General features: G+C 40.0%; 1 long non-coding RNA gene across 1 annotated transcript; it reads right to left on the minus strand.

Annotated features, from left to right (window-relative positions):
- Positions 1 to 16,545: 16,545 nt before the first annotated feature.
- Positions 16,546 to 18,600, minus strand: LOC128369525 (uncharacterized). Its single transcript, XR_008322017.1, has 4 exons — positions 18,556 to 18,600; positions 18,400 to 18,457; positions 18,196 to 18,277; positions 16,546 to 16,637 (listed from the first exon to the last, which is right to left on the minus strand). It is a non-coding gene; the product is annotated as an uncharacterized LOC128369525 (long non-coding RNA).
- Between the last annotated feature and the right edge of the window lie 3,666 nt (positions 18,601 to 22,266).

Consider the following 22,266-nt stretch of genomic DNA (forward strand, 5'->3'; position numbering starts at 1 on the left):
GAGGAAGGTCAGAAGGAAGGAAGAAAGGACAGATGGAAGGGAGGAAGGAAGGCAGGAAGGAAGGAAAACAAGACAGGAAAGAAAGATGGAAGGAAGGAAATAAGGAAAAAAGAAAGAAAGAAAGGGAAGAAGGACAGATCGGAGAAAGGGAGGGAGGAAGGAAGATAGGAAGGAAGGAAGGAAGGAAGGACAGATGGAAGGAAGGAAAACAGACAGGAAGGAAAGTGGGCCGGATTGGATACCTCAGCAGGCCGGTTCTGGCCCACGGGCCGCATGTTTGACACCCCTGGTATAGCCTGTTTTGCAATTTTATAAACAGTTCTAAACACCCTGTCAGTGGTCAGAAACTGATCCCTCATCATCTCAGTAGTCAAGGTTTCCATTGTTTTCTCTTTTGCCCTTTCCACTAGTTTCTCAGCAGCCTTGTGAAAGTCTGAGGTTGTGTGGTGATGTGTTTTCTTGCGGAGTGACTGTTGCTGTGCCTTTTTTGTGATTCCTGATGCAACAACCTTTACCTTTATCCATTCCTCTGCAACATGCTTGTGTTTTCCACCCATCTCTGGTCCACAAGCATTCACCTTGTTGCAGGTTGAACAACCAAGTGCTTTACCTTGACATATAAGCCATGGATATAGCTCCTTCTTCTCCTTTGCTTGCTTTTCTGTCCAGCAGTCTGGTATATCATTTGTTCTTTCTTCCTGATCATTTTCAGAATCTGAACTGCCTGACTTTCCTGATTCATCATCTCTTTCTGGCCATGCTGCTCCTCTCTCTCCTTCACCTTGTTGCCCCCCTGGTCCTCTCTCTTCTTCACCTTGTTGCCCCCCTGCTCCTCTCTCTCCTTCACCTTGTTGCCCCCCTGCTCCTCTCTCTTCTTCACCTTGTTGCCCCCCTGCTCCTCTCTCTCCTTCACCTTGTTGCCCCCCTGCTCCTCTCACTCACAGACGGTTAGGTTCACCAAAAAAAAACAACAACCTAGAAATCAATCTTGTTACTCATCAATGACATATCCAAGACTGTTATAATCCCTCCAAACCAAATTCAATTTGCATTAATTAAATCAATGGTTTGGATCAATAGAGGAGAAGTGGATCAGAATTTACATTGATCAGCCTGTTGCATGTGTTGCTATCGTTATCCCGAGTGCTAGCCTAAACATTTATCTCTTAATATTCTCTAAATCTTTTAATCTAGACGGGGACAATCCACCAACATACTTAAGTACCCATGTCAATTTGATTCCAATGCACTACTGATATAAAAATGTCATTATTTAAACATTTTACCTTGAACAAGTGTTGCTCCGACCATTTGCTCCATTGGAATACATTGAGCGGCAGTTAGCTTGTGCTAACTTCCGGGAACCTTTGAGGGGCTCCATGCTGTAGAAAAGAAAAAAAAACTGTTCCATTGCAGTGAACGGAGGTGGCGCCACTCTCTCTCCAAAGGCACTAGTCTCTACCTGCAACCTGCGTGAGGGTAAATTCTGCCTTGGGTCATGTCAGCAAGACGGATTTTAATATCAGTGATGTCATTTGCAGTAACATTTATATTTGTGTCTGTTTACGTGTGTGTGTGTGTGTGTGTGCACTTGTGCTCGGTGATTAGGATGTCAAGGATGTATTTCACTCTCTAGAGTGCTCTCTAGTTCTCTAGGGCACTCTAGTTCACGGGAAACCGCCAGAGCCAATCGGAGAGCGATATTTAGGTTAGAGGCGGGACTTCTAGCAGGGACCGACTGTTAACCCTTTGTGTACCATAATCATTGCCTAAACACTACGGACAGCGGGTGTATCGGTATGGATTACACAGTAGTGGCTGGATACACATTTCTACTTTTCTTTTGCCATACAAAACAATAAAGCACAAACTTTGTGTCACTTTCAGCCTCCATCTTTTTTTTTAAATTAGAGAACAGACTTACACATAGAATATATTTTATATGAGTCCTCAAGATTCCAGAAATCTTTGTGCAGGTTACACAAAAGTAACTAAAATCATAGATATTTTTTCACCAGCAGCAACATAAGCATCTGCATATAATAGCAGAAGTATCATGTTGTAATTTCAATGCACTGAAAAAAGTCCAGTGACAGAGAGGCAACTCCTGTGCATCTTTAATCTGAAGACTAAATATTCAAATCTAACCATTACCACACAAAGAAATATAGAAATAAAAACTAAGAAAAAAGGTTATGTTGTGTAAATAATATATAATACGGTATTTCTTTCTAAATATTAGTCACTGTTCAGTTGGGTCTCACTATACAGGAAGAGTATTCTGTTTGTGTTTAGATAGATAGATAGATAGATAGATAGATAGATAGATACTTTATTGTCATTGTACATAAGATACAACAAAGCTTAGTTTAGCATTCCCATCCCAGCAGCGTGTTGAAGCATGAGAACAACTAAACAAACTAATTTCTGCTTCCACTCATATACAGGATGAGAAAGGTTAAATGGTTAATGACAGCTTTCCGCCCACGCTGTTCTGATTTTTTTATAAAACTTCATTCTGCACTTTGCTGTTCTGTTGTTGTATTATACACGAGGCACAGCTGAGGCTGATGGGCGTACCACTATTTGTGCAGGTTTAGCAGGTGTGGCTAATTCACATGTTTGCACAATAATGGAGCTGTACAGACTTGCATACCTGTATGAGGCTGCATATATACAAAGGGAGAATATGATCATGTCCTTGGCTAACCTGTTTGAGGTGTATAGTGCAGCAAGCTGATCCAGCTGATTTTCCTCATGTTTTATTCTTTATGTTACTGCTGGGGTCCATGTGAAAGTCTTCTCTTCCACTGACCTGTATGGAGTTACCAGACACCTTGATTTTTCTCTCAGACATGAAGTAATGATTTAGGAATGGTAGCAGTATGGCAGGCATACTGTAGCCCTGGTATTATTTATTTTGGTTTGTCCTTAAATTCATTATGAAGTATTACAATGGTTTTAAATCTTTTTTTTTTTTTTTTTGATCCAGCACTTTGAAAGGATGCACTGATGGCACTTTACCTTTTTACTGTTATTATGTTGTGTGTGACCTGTTTGTTTTGTGTGGTCACTTAAACTGTGAACCAAATCTACCTTTGGGTACAAATAAAGTTACCTTACCTTACCTTACCTTTATCAGCAGGATCAAACTAAATACTTGCTGCAGATGTGCTGCAACTACATATTAATGCTCAAAATATAAATAATAATAATTCATTAAATATCCTTCAACCAAAATCAGCACAGTTGTTTATTGTCTGAAAAGCTTCTCTTTCAGTTAATTAAATTCCTACAGGACCTGAAGGTAGCAGGACCGAAATATTGATCTATCTGCAGCCTCTGAAGTTCAGTGCTGTTCCACATGGCCGTTGAGTGTTTTTATCTTCATTCAGTCTCCTGAAGACAACACTAGGCTGCTACAGTATAACCACACACACTCCTATATGCATCAGACTGCTCAGTTATAACACAATCATCTGCTGTTTTATGGAGTTGTGGGTTAGCAGCTCATCAGCCTCTTTTCCAACTTTCCAATTTTTCTTTTGTGTAAATTTGATGTTGTGATGCAGACACTGTTGTGTAAGATGAATCACTAAACTATGTGACCATGTGTACATTAGAAGTGTTGCTGAAATAGTGTCGTTCTAGTAGTAGTAGTAGTAGTGGCTTTACCAAATTATTATTATTATTATTATTATTTTCAGACTGTTTCAGAGCTATAAGAGCAGTGATATGACTGGCTGAGAGAGTATTTAATAATCACCACATCCACCTTCACCCAACCCATTTACACACCAGTAGCAGCAGGTGTTATAAGCTTATGTTGTGGTAGTTCTTTTGTTCAAACCTCAACTAAATGGCAGCTTTTGTTTGATCATGTATGAGGAAATGACAGAGAAACACAGCTCTATGGTGCTTATTTTTCAGCTTTTAACTTACTTGCCTGAAAAGATTTGAGTGTAACATTATTTAATGTTAAATATGATATAAAATGACACCATATGATATAGGCTATTCCAAGCTGTTTTCTGTCTGTGGAATGTGGCTTTGGGCCGAACATACAGAATTAAAGATGCTTTTGTCTGAAAATGATTTTGTGTGGGATGTACCCCAACTCAACTCAACCAAGCACCACAGTACAAACCCCAGCTACAGCTACAAGCACAATAATATAAATGGTATACCTCCTACAACCTACAGTATTTGACTTGAAAAGGATACAAGATTTACATACAGAGAGAACATGTATTTCAGGTTTATTAATAATACAAGCACAAATTCAAGACACTCAATAATTTTGTTTTAGCACCCATAAATCCCCACATGTCCTCTAGCCCTTTGGGTGCATCATTTGGGTGTTATAACAATATCCAGGAGCATCTTTAAGCATGTTGACAAGAGTACAAAACATTAGTTTGGCAAAATATAGCAAAGCAAGAAGTGTCATTTTCGGTTACTGTTGACCTATGGAATGAGACAGCTGCCATTTAAACCACATAATCAGACTGCCTCTAATGTGTAGCTCCCACCAACCAAAGCAAACCAAAGCAAAAAAAAACTCTATTAACCTCTGAGTGGGTCAATAGTCAAAACATGAGGCAGACACAGAGCAGAGATTCTTTGCATCAAGACTAAAAAGACAAATAGCCACACAAAAGTGCAATCACTTTAACATTTAAACAAAATCATTAGATTGAAGCACACTGACACCTTTATTCATTCTGATCTATTAGTTGATACCAGTTTCCTTTGTATGAATGTTGACAATGTGTCAGGAGCTGATGCTTACCGTTGATAAATGAGAATGCTTCAACCACTTCAGCAAAAAAAAAAAAAAATTAAAAAGCAGCAGCTATAAATGTCTACATGTGATATGAGGTTGACTATCAGGAAAAAGAAAAGCCATGTCATAATGGATGCAGGAGCACCAGGTACATCAGCAGCAGCATGATTTTGTGGCTTGTGCTAATGAACGGCAAGAACAGAAACAAATGATTTACCAGCAAGTATCATCCAACCACATCAATTGCTTGAAAGTGACAGAAGTAGTTGTCTGACAAAACCCTTTCAATGATGAGGTCACAGAGGTTTGTGGGGAGGGGGTTTCAGACACTGTTCAACAATCCAATGAGCACTTAGTGTGAAGAATATTGAAGCAGAGAGTTTTTGAGGTGCTTTCCCTTATCTATCGTGATCTGTTTCCATTCTGAGCACACTTTTCTTGTGAAATAGAATAGTGAATTTCTTGGTCAACCAACCTCAGCTCTGAGTTAAAAATGAAAGTAATTCCAGAATTTAGCTTTGTCATGCATAGTTTCATAGAGTAGCACATGCATGTACAGAGTGAATAGGTATAAAATGAGAGGTATCAAAGCAGTGCCAGTGCCAACTCCATCAGTATTGGCCTGACACCCAGAGGTGGATGTGGAACTAGAAAGGCCAAAAATACCACAAAATGAAGCCAGTTAGATCCAGCTTCATCAGGACACACAACCATCTACTACATCTACACTTAGTGAATATCATTGCTTACACTTAAACAATAAAAAACACATTTTCAACCTTTTTGAACAAGAGCTCATCTCACCATTGCTACACGTCAGTAACATCAGATCTAGGACACAAAGATAAAAACACAGACCTTATTTTGCTGTTCATGTGAAAATTGACCCAAAGACACAAAGATTGAGGAAAAACAGGCCAAGTCACCTTCACATTGAGAAATGAAAAGGCACTCACTGTGTTCAGAACATTTGAATAGCTAAGTTATACATACATGTATATTGAGTTATGTAGATCGAACTAAACTAAAAACTAAGCTTCCCTTTAGTGGCGCACGCTGGTTATTTTATTGTAAACTGTCAACAAGTGACCTGAACTTGTCCCAGTTTTATCTGTAACTCCAAAAAACCTGGTTGCTTGACACTAAATGCAAAACATATACTGGATCTAACCAACGTGAAGACAATGAAGTGCTGACAGCATCTGGTCTCAATACCCTGTGATGATGGAAGCATCCAGGTTCACTGCATTTACTCCTCTCAACATGCAGAGAAGTAAAATAAAAAGATACTGACAGTAAAACCAGACGGTGGCAGGTGTTTGTGATATTATTCACAGGTCAATAAAACCCTATTCTAGATAAGTAGGAATGATTCTGAGCTTCATCCTGGACATCATGAAAAATACAGGAACACTCAACAGGGTGCTGTTGAATATCTTGATTTATCTGGGCTTTACTGTCAGCAATATGTAGTTGGTGCAAATTTGACCAGCTGTTGAACCATCTATGCAGGGTAATTACAGACCAGCATGAAGCAGCACTGTCTGACACGCTGGTTTGCTGTATGGATGGTGATTCATGGTTGGGATATCGGTACGTAAGGCTCTGGATGGAAAGAAAGTGATATGTTTTTTTGATGTAACAGTAAGGAGGCATGTGGCCACCTTGAAAGGCAGTAAAGTGCTTCTTCTGGTAGTATTCTTACAGTTTGGTTGTTAAAATAAACACTGTGAGGGCCTGATCCCACCAGAAGCTCGGTTCACACCATTCATTTGAATGGAATCATTACTGCCAGAGGATTTGTTGGAGAACACACACACACACATTTGCACCATCAACCAATAGCAGTGTTGACTTGCCATACAGAAATACAGTCATGTATCCTTTTGGCAGTTCTCTTGTCATACAGTCCTGCTCATTAAAAATCTGTCTGTTCTACTAGAATCTGGGCCTTAAGACTAAACCCAGCAAAATGTGACTGGTACTACCAGGCTGGACAACCAATCGGCTAAAAGTAGGTAACTTCCCCACTGCCCCAAAAGGTTCACAGAAATTGTCTTAGCAACTTTTAAAATAAGCAAACCTGAACAAAGACAGATTCTGAAGTGTCAACATAACAGCTTGGTGCAAAGCCACATACTTTGGTGCATCTACAGTATTGAGTTGATGGTGTGTTTACATGTGTTCTTTGTGTTTAACTGTAATGCCATATGAAGGTATTGCTCACTTCCACTTCCTGGTGAGATCAGACCCTGTAGGTGTATTCAGACTCAACTCAAAGCCAACTTTATAGGTCAATGGACGGATACAAATGGAGGAACAGGCCCAGGCGTCTCTTGACTTATATACTCAAGATGAATTCTCACACAACAACCTCAGTGAAATATTCACTTGTGTAACAAAGGTAAATGATTATTTACAGTGTGAGCCACATTAACCTTAATCCTACCAACGGGGAAATCCAACAGAACCCAGAGGTAACTTTGTGTCATACCTCACAGGCACTTTGTTCATTCCAGGTTTTCATGACTTTCAATCAGTGTGTTCCAAATGACTTCATATCATTCTTTTAATTAGGGCTTTTTGAAAATACCAACAGACTGGAGTCCTTGGGCATCCTAGTCAAAAGCACCACATTCTGCCTATGCAGTCTTACTAGATAAAACTGAGTTCACATTTGCCCTACTTTATAGGTCCTGCTTTAAAGTATCACACATTATCAGTGGGGGTAGGGGCACTACAGTATATATTGTAATTTTACACAATATGCAAATCAACTGTGACTTTTCTAAAACAATAATAATGATCTGGGTTTTTTTCCAGATGACATGAATCACATTACTAATAATGTTTTGACAAGAAATAAGTTTTACATTTTGCTATAATGATTGTTTCTTACAGTAGTTTGCTTTTAGGGTCCCAGGGGCCCCATTTGACAGTCCTGGTATGTTAAATATGTTGGTAGGATGAGGGTTAAAAACATATCCAATCAGTGTCGGTTCTTATACACCTGGTTAGTTCCACTGGCTGTTGGTAGTGAGTAAACACAAACTTTAAACACACCCAGTTAGTTCAAGTTGATTAAAGATGATAGGGTATTTTCTTTGCATTTGGTCTGAACACACCTCAAATCTCCACCCTTGAAACATTTTTCATTTGAAGATGTCTGTCAGATGTTCCTGTTGAGTCATTTTCAGTTAATGTTCTTCCTGAATGATTGGTAAACTTCCTATGTTGCTCCTTGAATCTGAGTCTTTTTCTTGATTTCTTGGTTTGTGGCACATTATATTAAAAGTCACTTTCTATTCCACATGCTAACACTTCAAGACAATACTTCCTTATACTTTCCTTATCTCCTTGCCGCTGGAAGTTTGATCCCCAAATAACTGACTCTTTGAATCCTACATGCTAAGTGCTCACAATAAACAGCTGACAGGCCCAGCTATAGTAGATTATATACCAAAGATAAATGCTAATTTCGCCCAATAAAACAATCTTTTCAGTCAGGTTGAAACACTGAGCAAGGCAAGAAGATAAGGAGCAGAATCTGAATGCTTATCATAGTTCCCACCTGTGCCATTTTGCATCCCTGATTTGAATGCTTAGAAAAAGGAATGCAAAATGGTCAGAGAGGGTTGCTGTATCATCAGAGTGAGGAAGGAGTGGGAGAAGGCTTCTCTACAGGAAGTTTTGACCACCGTCGACCTGGAACTTGTAGGCACCGTCAGAGGAGTTGACATTGGCAGCTGGAGCCACAGGAGATGAAGCTGCGTTAGCCTGGGGCGTGAACATAAAGCACATCTTGAGTTTGTTTCCACACATACATGGAGACATCAGTGTGTGTTTTCTTACATATATTCTTTAACCCTTACTAAAAAGACACAGTAGAGAAGGAGACTGGAAATGGTGTGGGGAAGAGGAAAGGGTGGGCCTTGTAACAAAGGGACATCACAGTCATACATGGTGCATATCAACCACCAGGCGTTCATCTTTGCTATTCTTTAATCAAATACTGAGAGCATTCTCTTCCCTTGGTACATGGTTTAGCTCCTTTAAGATCCCCTCCATCACACAATGTTAAGTCACATACTGGACCACAATCTGCTCCAATCTAGTTGTGATGTAGGTACACGTCTTAAATGAAGGTTTAGGATGAGCACAACTTGCCCTCTTCAGCAAATGAATGTGAAAACAAAACAAAAAAACACATCCTTCAGTGGAGGGGGGCTTTAGGCAACTTGTGAGTCTATATTAAAATGTTACAATGTAGTTTATTTACTATAGTATCCTCTTCATTATCTAACCATTCTTAACACTGACATTGTGACCAAAGTTAGTGAAAGTCTTGTGCTGCAGGACAGACACAAACTTTTAAGAATTGGAGGGAAAATGTTGTGTTAATACACTTAATACAACAGATTAAGTTTGTTTCTCTCATTATTGTTTTTACATTTGAATAGTCACACTCCAACTATAGCATATGCAGGTCCATGTCTGTCACAGAGCATATTCTGTTATTTCCCCGTTCCCCATCCAGAACCATGGCTTCAATTACAGATTTTTGGTAATGTATTCACCACAAATAACTAAAACAATACAAAAAATATGTGCAAGTCTGTATGTTTGCCATAGGAGACAGATTACAGACCTAAAATGAGTTAATTAGATTGATTTTACACTGATTTTTGGGTGAGTGGTTAAGATTGGGTTTATGTTATGGTTAGAGTCAGGCAAGTAGTGGTGATTGTTAGGGTTAAAGTAACCATGGTCTACAGTGTTTGTGTGTGCATGTGCATGTGTTTATATGTGTGTGTGTGTACCTGTGGTGCAGCAGTCAGCAGGGGATCAGTGGGTGAGCCTGCCATGTTCTGCATGTTGTTCACAGGTTCACTGGCTGGAGGAGAGCTGTACATGACTGGAGCAGGAGCATAGCCCTGCACACACACACCACACACACACACACACACACACACACACACACACACAATCCTTTTAGATCTGATGTCATCACTGATGCAGCACAGTAGATCTAGCTGAATACAACAGCTAGTTGTGGTTGTGTATAGTCAATATTTATTACATTCTAATTATATATACAAATACAGTTGTTGCCTTTTATGCAGTCTTTATCAAGTTAAAAAACAAATAGAACTGTATTAGATAAACAGTGAATATGACTGAATGAGTGAATATGAATTTTTTATATTGGTCGTGATTTCCATTCAGTGACTTGTGAGGTGTGAGTTACATCATTTCAATTTATAATGACATTTTTAGCCTAATAAATCATTTCCAGTGTTCTAAATAAACCCTGACCATACTCTGGTTAACTAAATAATTAATTCACAATCAGAATATCAATAAATACAGACGCAAAAATAAACGCATCCTGCCAGTAGAAATGCTTCCTGTGCCTCTGATACAGGAAGTATACAGTATAAATACAGGATGCAGCTTTTTATTCACGTGCACTTGTTTGTCAAACATGTAATATAATATTAAACAGGCTGCAGAGAGAAGTGATAACTGTGCATCTTTATTAGTACTGGCACAGTGCACATTCCATCAAAAGGCTCTACAGCTGTGATCAGCATCAGTTGCTTTACATGACACTTGTTATGTCATGGGAGGGACTGAGACGTAAGGGAAAGATGAAAGTCAGAGAAATGTGGATGTAAATGAAGAGACTTGGAATGTCCCCTATATACGTGTATGTATTCCTATTCTCATTAAACTGTTGCTTTTCTCTTTTTTGACTTTTTGTTGTTGTTCAACAACATACAAGAACTCCTCAGCTGCATTCAGACTGAAAACAGCCGTGTGTCAAACAATACAATAAGCTGTGTTGGCATGGGCGTGTTGCTTAAAGTCCGAGAGTGTGAGTCAATGAAATACGATCCAGCAAGTCTGGTTGGAGTCACAGCAATTAAAGGCTGCTCAGGAAAACACTGCACATTGGTTTGCAACACTCACAGACTGGGTTTTACAGTTATCATGCTGTAGTTCTGTTTACTAGTGCACACATGTGGAACACATCTGTATCCATGGAACCCTGATTGCAGTATGAACAGAACTGCATGCGTGTCTATGGTTTGTGGAAAAGTCCACAGCTGACTGCAAACATGGAATGTGGAAAGCTTGAATTGGCGTTTTAACAATGTGGATCATACCATAGGAGCTGCAGGTCCAGGGGGGTACTGGGCTGGTGGTGGACCATTCCATTGTGGGGGCTGGGCAGGGGGGACCATAGCTGGGCCAGCAGGAGGGTAGGCAGGGTTCTGGGGGGGGTAGGCTGGGTTGAAACCCTGCAGAGAGAGACATTCAGGAGCTAAATGAGTAAATACTAAGGGAGGAGGCAGGAAAGTAAAACCAAAACATTCTAGTCAATTCCAGCCAACAGCTTTGGATCTAGTTTGGTAAGAGCTGAGTTTATCAGTATATCAAAAAGCAGGCTAGTAGTGTGACACTAACAGGGGAAGGTGGGGGGCCGTTCCACTGTCCTGGACCAGTGGTTTGAGGAGGAGGAGGATGGATTGCAGGATCCTGTATAGGAACACACAGACATGAAACCAAGAAAAACACTTGTCTTAGATTAACACAAATAAATCAACAATAATTATTTATTAACTGGAATACTAAATAGTAAATACTGCAACTAAATACTGATGATAATTTGTATAATGATGAAGTTATGTAGTAAGTGTGTTATGTACCGTGCCAGGAGTAGGTCCATGGTAGTATACCTGCAAACACATTCATTTACTAAGTAAACATCAAGACATTCATATAAACATTCTATCAAATAACATCATCTCTAAAGAAATATATGTGATACTTTTATGGGATATTTCCAATTATATGGAATTATATGAAAAAGAAATTGTACAGTAAGAACATCCATGACTACATGAAAAGTGATGAGTATTAGAGGAGTATGAGCTCACTGCTGGTTGTCCTGGAGTGTTGTAGGGAGGAGAAGGTCCAACAGGACCAGTGGGAGGAGGATGGACTGGAGAGGCCTGGAGAGAGAGAGAGAGAGAGAGAGAGAGAGAGAGAGAGAGAGAGAGAGAGAGAGAGAGAGAGAGAGAGAGAGAGAGAGAGAGAGAGAGAGAGAGAGAGATGATGAAGCAGTACATTTTTTAGGGGCTACAACTAAAGATTATCTATCTATCTATCTATCTATCTATCTATCTATCTATATATCTATCTATCTATCTATCTATCTGTGTCATTTACTGTGTGTCCCTCAGGTTGTGGCATGTTAAACTGGGCAGCAATATGTTCCTTCTCCTCTGAGTATTGTAATGTTTTAGGAGGAATGAATGTCTGTCTCAGTTGATTTTGTTGAACACTGACCACATATTCTGTTTTCTTTTCATTTCCTTGATTTTTTTGTGTTGTCCTTCTTCAATTTCCAATGTGTAGTCCCTGAGCCTGTCTCTGCTTTCTATAGAAATATTCTGCCAATTCATAATCTCTATTTAGGTCCAGACACATTCTATTCTGTCATGTCCAAGAAGAAACATTAAGTTATGTTTAATTTTGTCTGTCTCGTGACTTCCTGTTTTATTTTAAAATCTAACTCTCCTCTCGTTTGAGGTAACTTCCTCCTTCCCCTTGTGTGTTTCCCATTGGTCTGCCCCGCCCTGATTGTTTCCACCTGTTTCTCATTACCTTGTGTGTGTCTATATACAGCGCCAGCCACGTTATCCCAAGTCAGGTTTTCAATTCTGTTGTACATTTTTTGCCATAGTCTTGCTTAACATTATTTTGATATGAATTATAATTGATTATTGTTGGTGTTTTCCATCTATGTGTGGATGTCTGTCAGAACCTGTACAGCTATGATGACTGAGGTCAAAGTGCTGGATCAAACTATCAAATACTTTATGCCAGATTTTCATTGGAATTTTCTCTTGCATTTAGAGCAGAGACTACAGACAAAGCTGGGGAATGGCAACCCCACCCTCCTTAGTTATTTCCTTAGTTTGGCTCAATTCCTGGATGCCTATGGGATCATTATTATGTTTTTTATGTCCAAGATAGGCCGCTGTTGCTGATAGTATCCATGTCACTTCCTAGATGGAAGGCCATCATAGCAGGGAGTGGGAACTGATGATAGCTACTTCCTTTGTGGAAAGTAGACACGGAATATGTATTTATGAAAGTATGCCAGGGGAGGACTACTGCATACATACATATAAAGTTATATAACAGAGAGAGCTGCACATGGTAGAGGAATAACATTAACATATCCAAATCTTCAGACTGTAGACGGCAGGTTTTAAGAGGGAGGAAGAATGAGCGGTGTTAAAAAGAAACTATTTCTCGTTCTGTTGCATTGATTTTCATACTTTCTTTTTACTGTTAATCAAGAGTCTGAGAATGTTATATAAGTGCAGTGCTACATCAGGAGAGCACATGGCCTGCAGGGCCAGCCAGCTCCTAGTTCTGCCAGGGGACTTCCCATGATGCACTGAGCTCCTATCTCCTCCTCTCTGTCTCCATCTATATGAATTCATGCCCTATTAACTTCTAACATCTTCCCAAGAGTCATCTTACAGGTGACTGGACCACCTGCTGCCTGTGGCTTCAGTCCACCAGGGTTCTGCCCCAGGTTTCTTCCTGTTAAAGGGAAGTTTTCCCAAGCTGCTGCTGCTGCTAAGTAGAATGTTGGGTCTCTGTAAATTAAACAGGACGGTCTAGACCTGCTCTATATGAGAAATGTCCTAAGATAACTTCTGTTGTAATTTGGTGCTTTGAAAATAAAACAGACTTGACAAATGAAATTAAAAATCCAGATGTATTTATACTTGTTAGTGCAGACTGCTAGTACCTGTATGGTTGTAGCAGTGGTGTGGGCGGCTTTCTTCTTGAAAATCTTCTTTCGACAGCAGCAGCAAATTCCAGCTGGGATGCCTAGCAGTAAGAGCAGGGCCATGAGAGGGTTTCCTCCATAGTCATGGTGGTCTGCAGTAGAAAAAGAAGAATGGTAGAGCAGTTTTAGGCCACATTCAGACCAAATCCAGCACCTCCAAGCCAACCACTGCTGTAGTTACTTTTCTGTGCAAAGCATTATTCAAACTATATTAGAACTATGCAATACACATCATTACAATAGCTTTTGCTGCTTCCCAAATTCAATATAAAATTGTGACAATTTCAATTAACATCTTTAGTAAGACCACTAGAGGTGTGATGTAATCAAGTGACATCATAATACTGCCCCTATCTACCTATCTATGGCTTTTGTCTGAATGTAGACCCTCCTCCTGTTGTGACTCTTAGCAGTTAACATTGTCCACCTAAGAACCACCCCCCTAGCCTAGTCTCTTTGTTGTGTAAAACACCTAAAACACCGACTCTAAGATCCAGCAGATACAGTAACTGTCGTAAACTACACAAAGCTTTCGCAGGTTTAACTGCTGTTCTCGTGGATCCATGGTTCCATGAGAACAGCAGTTGAACATGGGTCAGTCGGTCCTAAGTTATCCTTTGATCTTGCCTGTGTGTCACACTGTAAGGTCTGAATGCAAATGCTGCCTTTAGTTTCTTTGCTGATCACTGCAAAGAGTGAAAAAGTATAAACTTGGTGTTTAGAGTTTTGACACACTGAATATTACAGTGTTGTTGAGAGTTTGCCATGTTCTATGTGCTGCAGTACTGGATTTATGTGAACCATATGACTGTAACAACTTTGTGAACACCAACAGCTACAATAAGAAGCTGGCAGCAGATTTGGGCCAAAGGCTCTGCTTTATCTGCATCACTGAGCTCACAGTGCCCTGGGATTATGCAGTAGAGGAGGCCTAGTGCAAGAAGCTGAAGCGCAACCCCACCCTGCTATTTCACCATTATCAAACATTTCTGTTGAAGCAGACTGGCCTTTTAACATAATAGGACCAGATTCTAATGCCAGGAAGCTGAGCAGGAGGACATGGACAGAGTAAGGGAGAGAAATGGTAGGTCAATAGTAAATGGACTGTACTTCTATAGGACTTTTCTAGTCTTTTTTGACCAGTCAAAGTGCTGATGACAGAGGCCACCACACAACCTGCTCATCAGATGGATTGGTGCAGTCATCAGGAGCAATTTGGGGGTTTAGTGTCTTGCACACATGTAGCCATGATGACTGGAGGAGCCAGGAATCAAACCACCAATAGAAAGACCCTACCTCCTGAGCCATAGCTGCCTCTACCAGAGCAATATGTGTCAATGTCAATCAACATGAGTCTCTTCACTGTGGAAGACTCCATCTATTGCTGATTGATGATTTTATTGCAATATAATCATTATTTATTGCATGATAAGTCCAGATGTGCTGTCTAAGAACCGTGTGGCTATAATCCTGCCATCAGCTTTCTCATTAAAGTCAGTGTAAAGTAAGAATAAATATGTGTTCTGAGTTTGACATACCACAGAAAAGTGTGTTGTTAACCATCCTGCCAAATTTGAACGATTAAAGAAATTGCCAAATATATGAAATTAGGCTTCAAAGTTGTGTAAAACTCAGCCTCTTTCTCTGCTCCCAAACGCTGTGGGTGTGCCCACCGAGTTCGCTGAAACCCCGCCCCCTACCAAGTGTCACCTGTCAATCAAAGTCACCACCTCTACCAGAAACATGGATGCTACGTCTGAGAGCTTTCTGCCGCTAGCGCAGCTGCTAGCTCTGCGGCTGTAGACTGTAGTAGTAGTAGAAGTGTGTGCTGAATGTATACCTCAACAGCAGCAGGGGCGGGTTTATGCTAATCACTAAATCCTGAACACAGAAATGTTGAAACACAGTTTGTGAAGCCTAGCTCCACAATTCAAATGTAAATAGTTGAAATGCTTTTTACACCTTTTTTAGAAATACATTTATGACCTATTTAATGTGTTTAGAAGAAAATGTCTGAATTCACTTAACATGGTCTTTAAGACATCTAAATGGTTACATAAGAGGCAGATATACGACCATTCAAGTCTTGTTCTGAGCGGTACAGAATAAGAGGCTAACTCTTATTCTGTACCGCTCAGAACAGCTGACAGAACAGCTGGAGGAAAGCACACTGAAATTGTGTTCTGCGCCCTTTAAAACTGGCAAATTCATTCGGAGACAGACAAACTCACACACACACACACATACACGTACCGGTTAGGTCCATCCTGGTAACAGACACCTCTCGGTCCCTGTGGTCTTTCAGGATGTAACGTCCCTGATCACTAATGTTGACATGTTTGATCTCAATGTTCAAGCTGTGGGTAAAAACCCGGTCATAGTAATCTGGAAGGTCCTGGGACACCCGAGCACCATCACGCACCTGCGGGAGACATTCCTGTTAGGCATCACTGAGGGCCATTTCTATCCAAATCACATGGGAATATACTTCCAAGCTTTTAATATGTTACAAAACATTGACGAGGTGAAGAAGTAATTGGTGGTTAGGACCACCTAATGCATTCACATATACTCACACATATACAACCACAACAGTTACTTATTATTTATTGAACATTTCCATTTTGGTTTTGTACTCCGTTAGTGATGAATAATGAATCTACTTTTGAGCACTTGGAAAAAACGCTCATCTCTGTTCTAACACCTAAAAACTTATATTTACAATAATGTGATTCAAACACATACTGAAAGATGAAAACACAAGTATTGAAACAAATTTAGCCCCCAAGAACAATCCATTCCATCCTTCCTTATATTCAATGATCTTCCCATCCATTCATCCCTTCGTCCCTCTTACCAGTGTAAAATTGCCAGCCTCCCCAGAAAAGTAGAGGTTAGCGTTAGTGAGGTGACTGCCCTCCAGTGAGATGTAGAAACTCTCACCAGCTACACACTTCAAATAGTTACGCCTCGCTGGAATAGAGAAGAGAAGAATGTGGTAAGTCACACAGTATGAAGTTCTATTTTTGGCTCAATCATGTCATGGGACAGTTTGAACATAGAAACTTTTTTCTGAAGCAAGTAAATTTCATTGAAAGACAGGAAGCTGTAAACTAAGTTAGATGGTTAACTTTAAAGTAAGCAACCAAGAATGTGTTCCTTTAGAAAATAAATAATCACGCCCCCTTCTTTTTTTAAGCTCAGTACCACAGTGTGTGTATTTATAAAGCTAGCTGACTTACTATTAACCATGATTAGTCTGAACTACCTACACCTACAACTTATGTTACATTCATTTAATGTATATTTTGGCGCTGTTGAAACTAATGCACTAATTTTTAAATTAATTTAATGTTTTAAAAATTGACATGTTAATACTTTACTGCTTTACTACTAAGGATCAGTTTCATTTGATATAATCTCTTCTCTCCATTTGGACTTTGGGAGACGGGATATCTGAGATCACATGGTTATCAGCAGGCTTTCATTTGAGGAGGCATGAAAGGGCCTAGTAAACACTAATTACACATGATAGCATTTCCTCACTGGCCTCTGGTATTGAGCCACACACTTTGTTCCACTGGCTTTCAGATCTTGTTTTAAAGATTTGTAAATGAATGAACTTTCATTTCTAAAATGTGTATGATAAATTCATAAATTGTGGTTTCATTAATTTTCAAGACCATTATACCGATTTACCAGTTTGTTATACTGTACAAACTGTGATGATGACCATTTCCATGTATCACTGTCTCAGGATTACATGCTTAAGTGCTTCATTGTTTATTTGGGATTGATTCAAAGTGGCATTTATGAGATGACATCTTCATATGCACAGATAACCCAGCTAGCATGTCCATGTGGGGCCTAAAGGTTACATTTGGTCTGCAAATATGGGTCCCAAGTGGGTTTGTCTGCAGTTTCCATAGTGGCCCCACCTGTGTTTGCCCATATGGGCTTCAAGTGGGTTCTGATTGGGTTTCAGGTGGGGCCCAATTAGGTGAGACCCACATATGTTTTCCCATAAGGGGTCTAAGCGGGATCAGAATGGACCTTAAATGTGGCCCATTTAGCCAGCCCACGTGTGCTTCACATGTGGGGCCCATGTTTCTGAAATCATGTGGTACAAAATTTGCCCAGTTCAAGCCCATGCTCGCTCAGTACCCACTTAGCCCTCATTTAACTCATGTGGGGCCCACATGGACATGCTGGCTGGGAATTAAGTAGAAATGAGTTTAAAAAAATGAATAAAATACTTTTTTTATCTTATCAAGAAAAAATATCACCTGCTTCCACTTAGAAATGAGAAATGTAATTTATGAGCAATAGAACATGTTTGCTCAGTTCCCAGTACACTTTTAATGATATAGCCATGCTTAGTCTGCTGGTATTACTTGTGCAGCTACTGTTATCCTGTCAGTGTGATATTTGGACACAGGGGCGTGTTCAGCACTGACATTTTCAAGCTGTGCTTTCAAAGAAAAAGACAGTTATTAGCAATCATGACTAATACAGCCCTCGGCTAACTCACGTATGACAGCCACTTTAACAGTGGAGATCTCTTTTTGCCAGTAGTCCTTCTGCGTGTATGTACCCTGGTCCTCATACGTGACCTAACAGAAACATACAGACCACAAGTACAACACTTTGACTTGAAATCAAACACTTCCTGAACACTTACATTGTCTTAATCATGTACTTCATTCCATTTTCAGAACATTTAGACTTTGCTTACCTTGTCGATGTACCAGCGTCGGTCATTGCCTGTACCAGACACCTTGCCTTTACCTGTCCTATAGAGATCAGAACAATAATCACGTTGTAAGACATCAACTCAAACCTTCACTCCATGATCATCCTGTCCACAATCAGAACATGGTGTGTCTCTAACCTGATTCTGCCCCTCTCCCAGTACACAATGGGCTTATAGGGCTCATCTGCTGGAGCAAACTCCAGATACTCTGCACTCTTCGGCAGGTAGATCTTCAGCTGGCGACCATGAGCCAAACGCTCATGGAGGTCGTGGACTGCATAGGACTCTACAACAAAGGTAAGAGGAGACAGCATGAGGTGGAATATCTGGTATTAACAGAATTTTGGGAAAATAGTACAGTGATTCCCAAAGCAGGTGTGAGGACAAGCCACATGCTTTAGCCACATGTTTAGTAACATTTCACCACATTTAAAAAATAATTGATGAATAATTAATGATAATTACATTAACTACATTTTATTTTACATGTTCAAACATATGAAAACAGAATAAAAAAGCAACAAATGAGAGTTTTGCAGAGGCTCAGCAGTCAGAACAAACAGAGCAGCTCAGAGAAATGCTGAAAAATCTCAACACAGAGACGACTGAATCTGAGCCAACCAACAGACTTTGCAGCTAACAGCTACACGGACACTGTTCTGTTCCTTGTGTTACACGTTCCCTTCTCTTGTGGCTTTTATATGATGCCAATAATAATGAATATTCATGAATATGTTCTCAAGTCATTGTTGCTCACTTTTTCAGTTTAACAGCCAGGAAGGAAATAAGTCCACTATTTTTCAAGTGTGTCTTTAAACAACAGTCAAATATCAGTGTGAACAGTAAAGAGTTTTTCCTCTCTATAATGATTCCTCCTGTTCATACTGACTATTAAAATATCTCCTTCAAATGTGCTTTCAATGGAAGTGATGGAGGACTAAACTCAACTATTTGAGTGAATGATGTCAAACCAACTGTATATATTCTTCTTTAAATATATATTTTGGTACATTTTTACAATTAAAAAATACGAACAAAATTCTGCTTTTCTGCACTTTTGCAGCGATTACTCTCAAGATGTTCTTATTGAGACTTTTTGTCAGGTTTCCTGACACAAGTTCTGAAACTGGAGTGGTGGTAAGGGTATTTATTTATTGTAGAAAAGATATTTGAAAAATAAGCCTTGTTGCACATGAGGGATATTAGTCTATGTTATACTGTTGGTTTGACATCATTCACTCAAATGGCTGAAGCGCATAATAGGTTTATATTTTGAATGTCAAATGAATGTTGAATATTAAACTAACTAAATGTTGCTTGAAAATCTGTATCTTTCCTATAGGATGTCATCGGGGACATCTAAAGGATTGCATCTCCCTAAAAACTCTTTCTCTCCTAAGCGCTCCTCACGATCAGCGCTCCAATGTCGACAGGACCTTCCAAGAATGGGCAGGTCATTTTCTAAGAGAACTGATTGGTCAGGAGGTGGTGCTTTTATACTCATTGATCTCTTATCCAGAACATAACCTGCTTCGGAGCAGGTTAGCCGTTCAGCATAAGTTACCATGGTGATTTACCCCGGTAAGAAGTGAACCAGCTTCGTAGTACGGAAAACCCAGAGTTAACCCTGAAGTTACCTCGATAAGAGAAAATCCAGCTTCGTAGTACAGGCCTCTGCAGTATTATAAGAGTAAGTGGAGCTTTTCCTCAGACTACACAGAGTTATGGATTGTAAATTGATTTTTTTCATCAGCAAGTATCATGGAACTCAAGATGTGAAGAACCTAAATGCTAAAATGGGACACAGCTCCTATCATTGCTGCTCAGCAGCTGAGTCTGACCTTTGACCTTCCTGTGACAGAAATGGAAGGGGTTTCTACAGGTTCACTGCAGTCTGTCAGCCTGAAAAGCACACACTAAATAAAGGCTGATTTATACTTCTGCGTCGGAGCGACGCTGTTGCTATGCCGTCGGAGCGACGCCGTCGTTGTCCTTTCGAAGTTCTGTGTCAAGGGAATGTGTTGCTTGGGGGTGTGACTGTGTGTGTGTGTGTGTGTGTGTGTGTGTGTGTGTGTGTGTGTGTGGTTTCAGAGGAGTCTCTATCTGTATCCTTGTTTATCTTCAGGTCACAGTAGCATGTAGCATTGTGCTATGTGCTCTAATAACAGAAAACACATACCTTTTGTTCATTATAAATAAAGCAACTGCCGTAGGAACTGACGCTTTGACCAGACCAATCACAGCCCTTGCGGTCCGTGTTGCTGTGACGCGTAGTTAGGTTTTTTTGGAGGTGCATGTCAGGCTACGGTGTAGGGGTCTGCGTTGTTGCGACGCAGAAGTATAAATCAGCCTTAATGCAGCATCATAGAAAGCAGGAGAGAGAGATGAAATACTCACCCACACCAAGGACAGCTGCCAGTGTGATCACAACACTCCACATCATCTTCAGACAAGACACAGAAGAGATTTAATTAAAGATTGTCAGTAGTAGATTCCACAAAGTTATCACTGTAGACAAAAGGTCAAAGTCTACTTCAGCCCCATTCACACACGCAATGCAATGCAACCCTGAAATCCTACTACTAGCCTATCACTTTAACTGGTTACCTTTGTTTGTAAATGTTGGTCCTCTGTCACTGAGACTGCAGCAGAGGCCTGGGGGGTATTCCAGAAAGCGGGTTATATGGAAAACTCAGAGTATGTTAACCCTCAGATGAGGAAACTCCGTGTTATCTGTTCCAGAAAGAGAGGTAACTGAAACTCTGAGTCAGTCACCATGGTAACTGACTCTGTGAACATAACTGCTCGCTAGCAGGTTTTCTTTAAGAAACCCTGAGTTTCTACCTGTCTCCTCCTACCTGAAGCAAGCTGCCAGACATGGATGCTCCGTTTCTTCGCATTCTGATAGATATTGAGACAGAATTAATTCTCAATGCTTTATGTCTGGAGATGCAGTATCACTGTTCATTACACTCAATCATTTCTTAACATTAAAGTATTTTATTGTACACATCGTCACATTTCAGTCTTAAAATCAATGACTCCAATATGTATAATAAGTAAAATAGTGTAAAATGTTAATCTACTAAGCAGGATATTAGATGATACTATCTAATCTGCATTGTTTTGACTGGGCCTGAACACTTGGCTGTAAAGCTAGTGTAAATGAGAAAACTTCCTGTGATTTCTGGAAAATAATAAAAGCCTGTAGTAAGAAGCTAAAAATGCCAAATCAAGACACAGCATACTGTTTGTGTCATGTCCTGCTTCCTGCTTCTCTACCCAGGCGCCGACCCTCGCCTACACCAAAGCAAGTATCTCCAGTGGGAGAGAGCATGAGTGACACAGACAATCAGCTGTTGTGTACAACTCTGGACAATGTCCACAATTCATATATTGAGAAACAGCTTCAGTTTACAATTACAATCTTTGAGAGCTCTGCTAGAATTTCTAATACAATTGTGTGTTTAAGCAAAGCATCACTTAATGTAAATGTATACTCTTATATTCTGTCTCATGGTTTAATGCACACTGTGATACTTTTCCTGTTGCACTCACACTGAGGTTTACAATAAATATGCTCATACCCAAACATGATGTGGGTTCAAGACTGACTCCTTTCACTCAACATGACTACAACACTGCTAATCAATGGAGCCTTGACCCTCACATTCAGTTCATAACAAACTTCTCAACCGTTCCCAACTCATTAGTCACATGATTCCTCCTAAATGAAGCCTTCAGAGAGAAGAAGAGACAAGTTTATTTTTGAATTTTTTTCCATTTACAGTCACACTATATTATAGTCAAAAGAAATGTGGCGTTACTTCTTCAGACCTCGCTGAAGCA

Source organism: Scomber japonicus, chromosome 2 (assembly GCF_027409825.1).
Source record: "Scomber japonicus isolate fScoJap1 chromosome 2, fScoJap1.pri, whole genome shotgun sequence".
Classification (NCBI taxonomy): domain Eukaryota; kingdom Metazoa; phylum Chordata; class Actinopteri; order Scombriformes; family Scombridae; genus Scomber; species Scomber japonicus.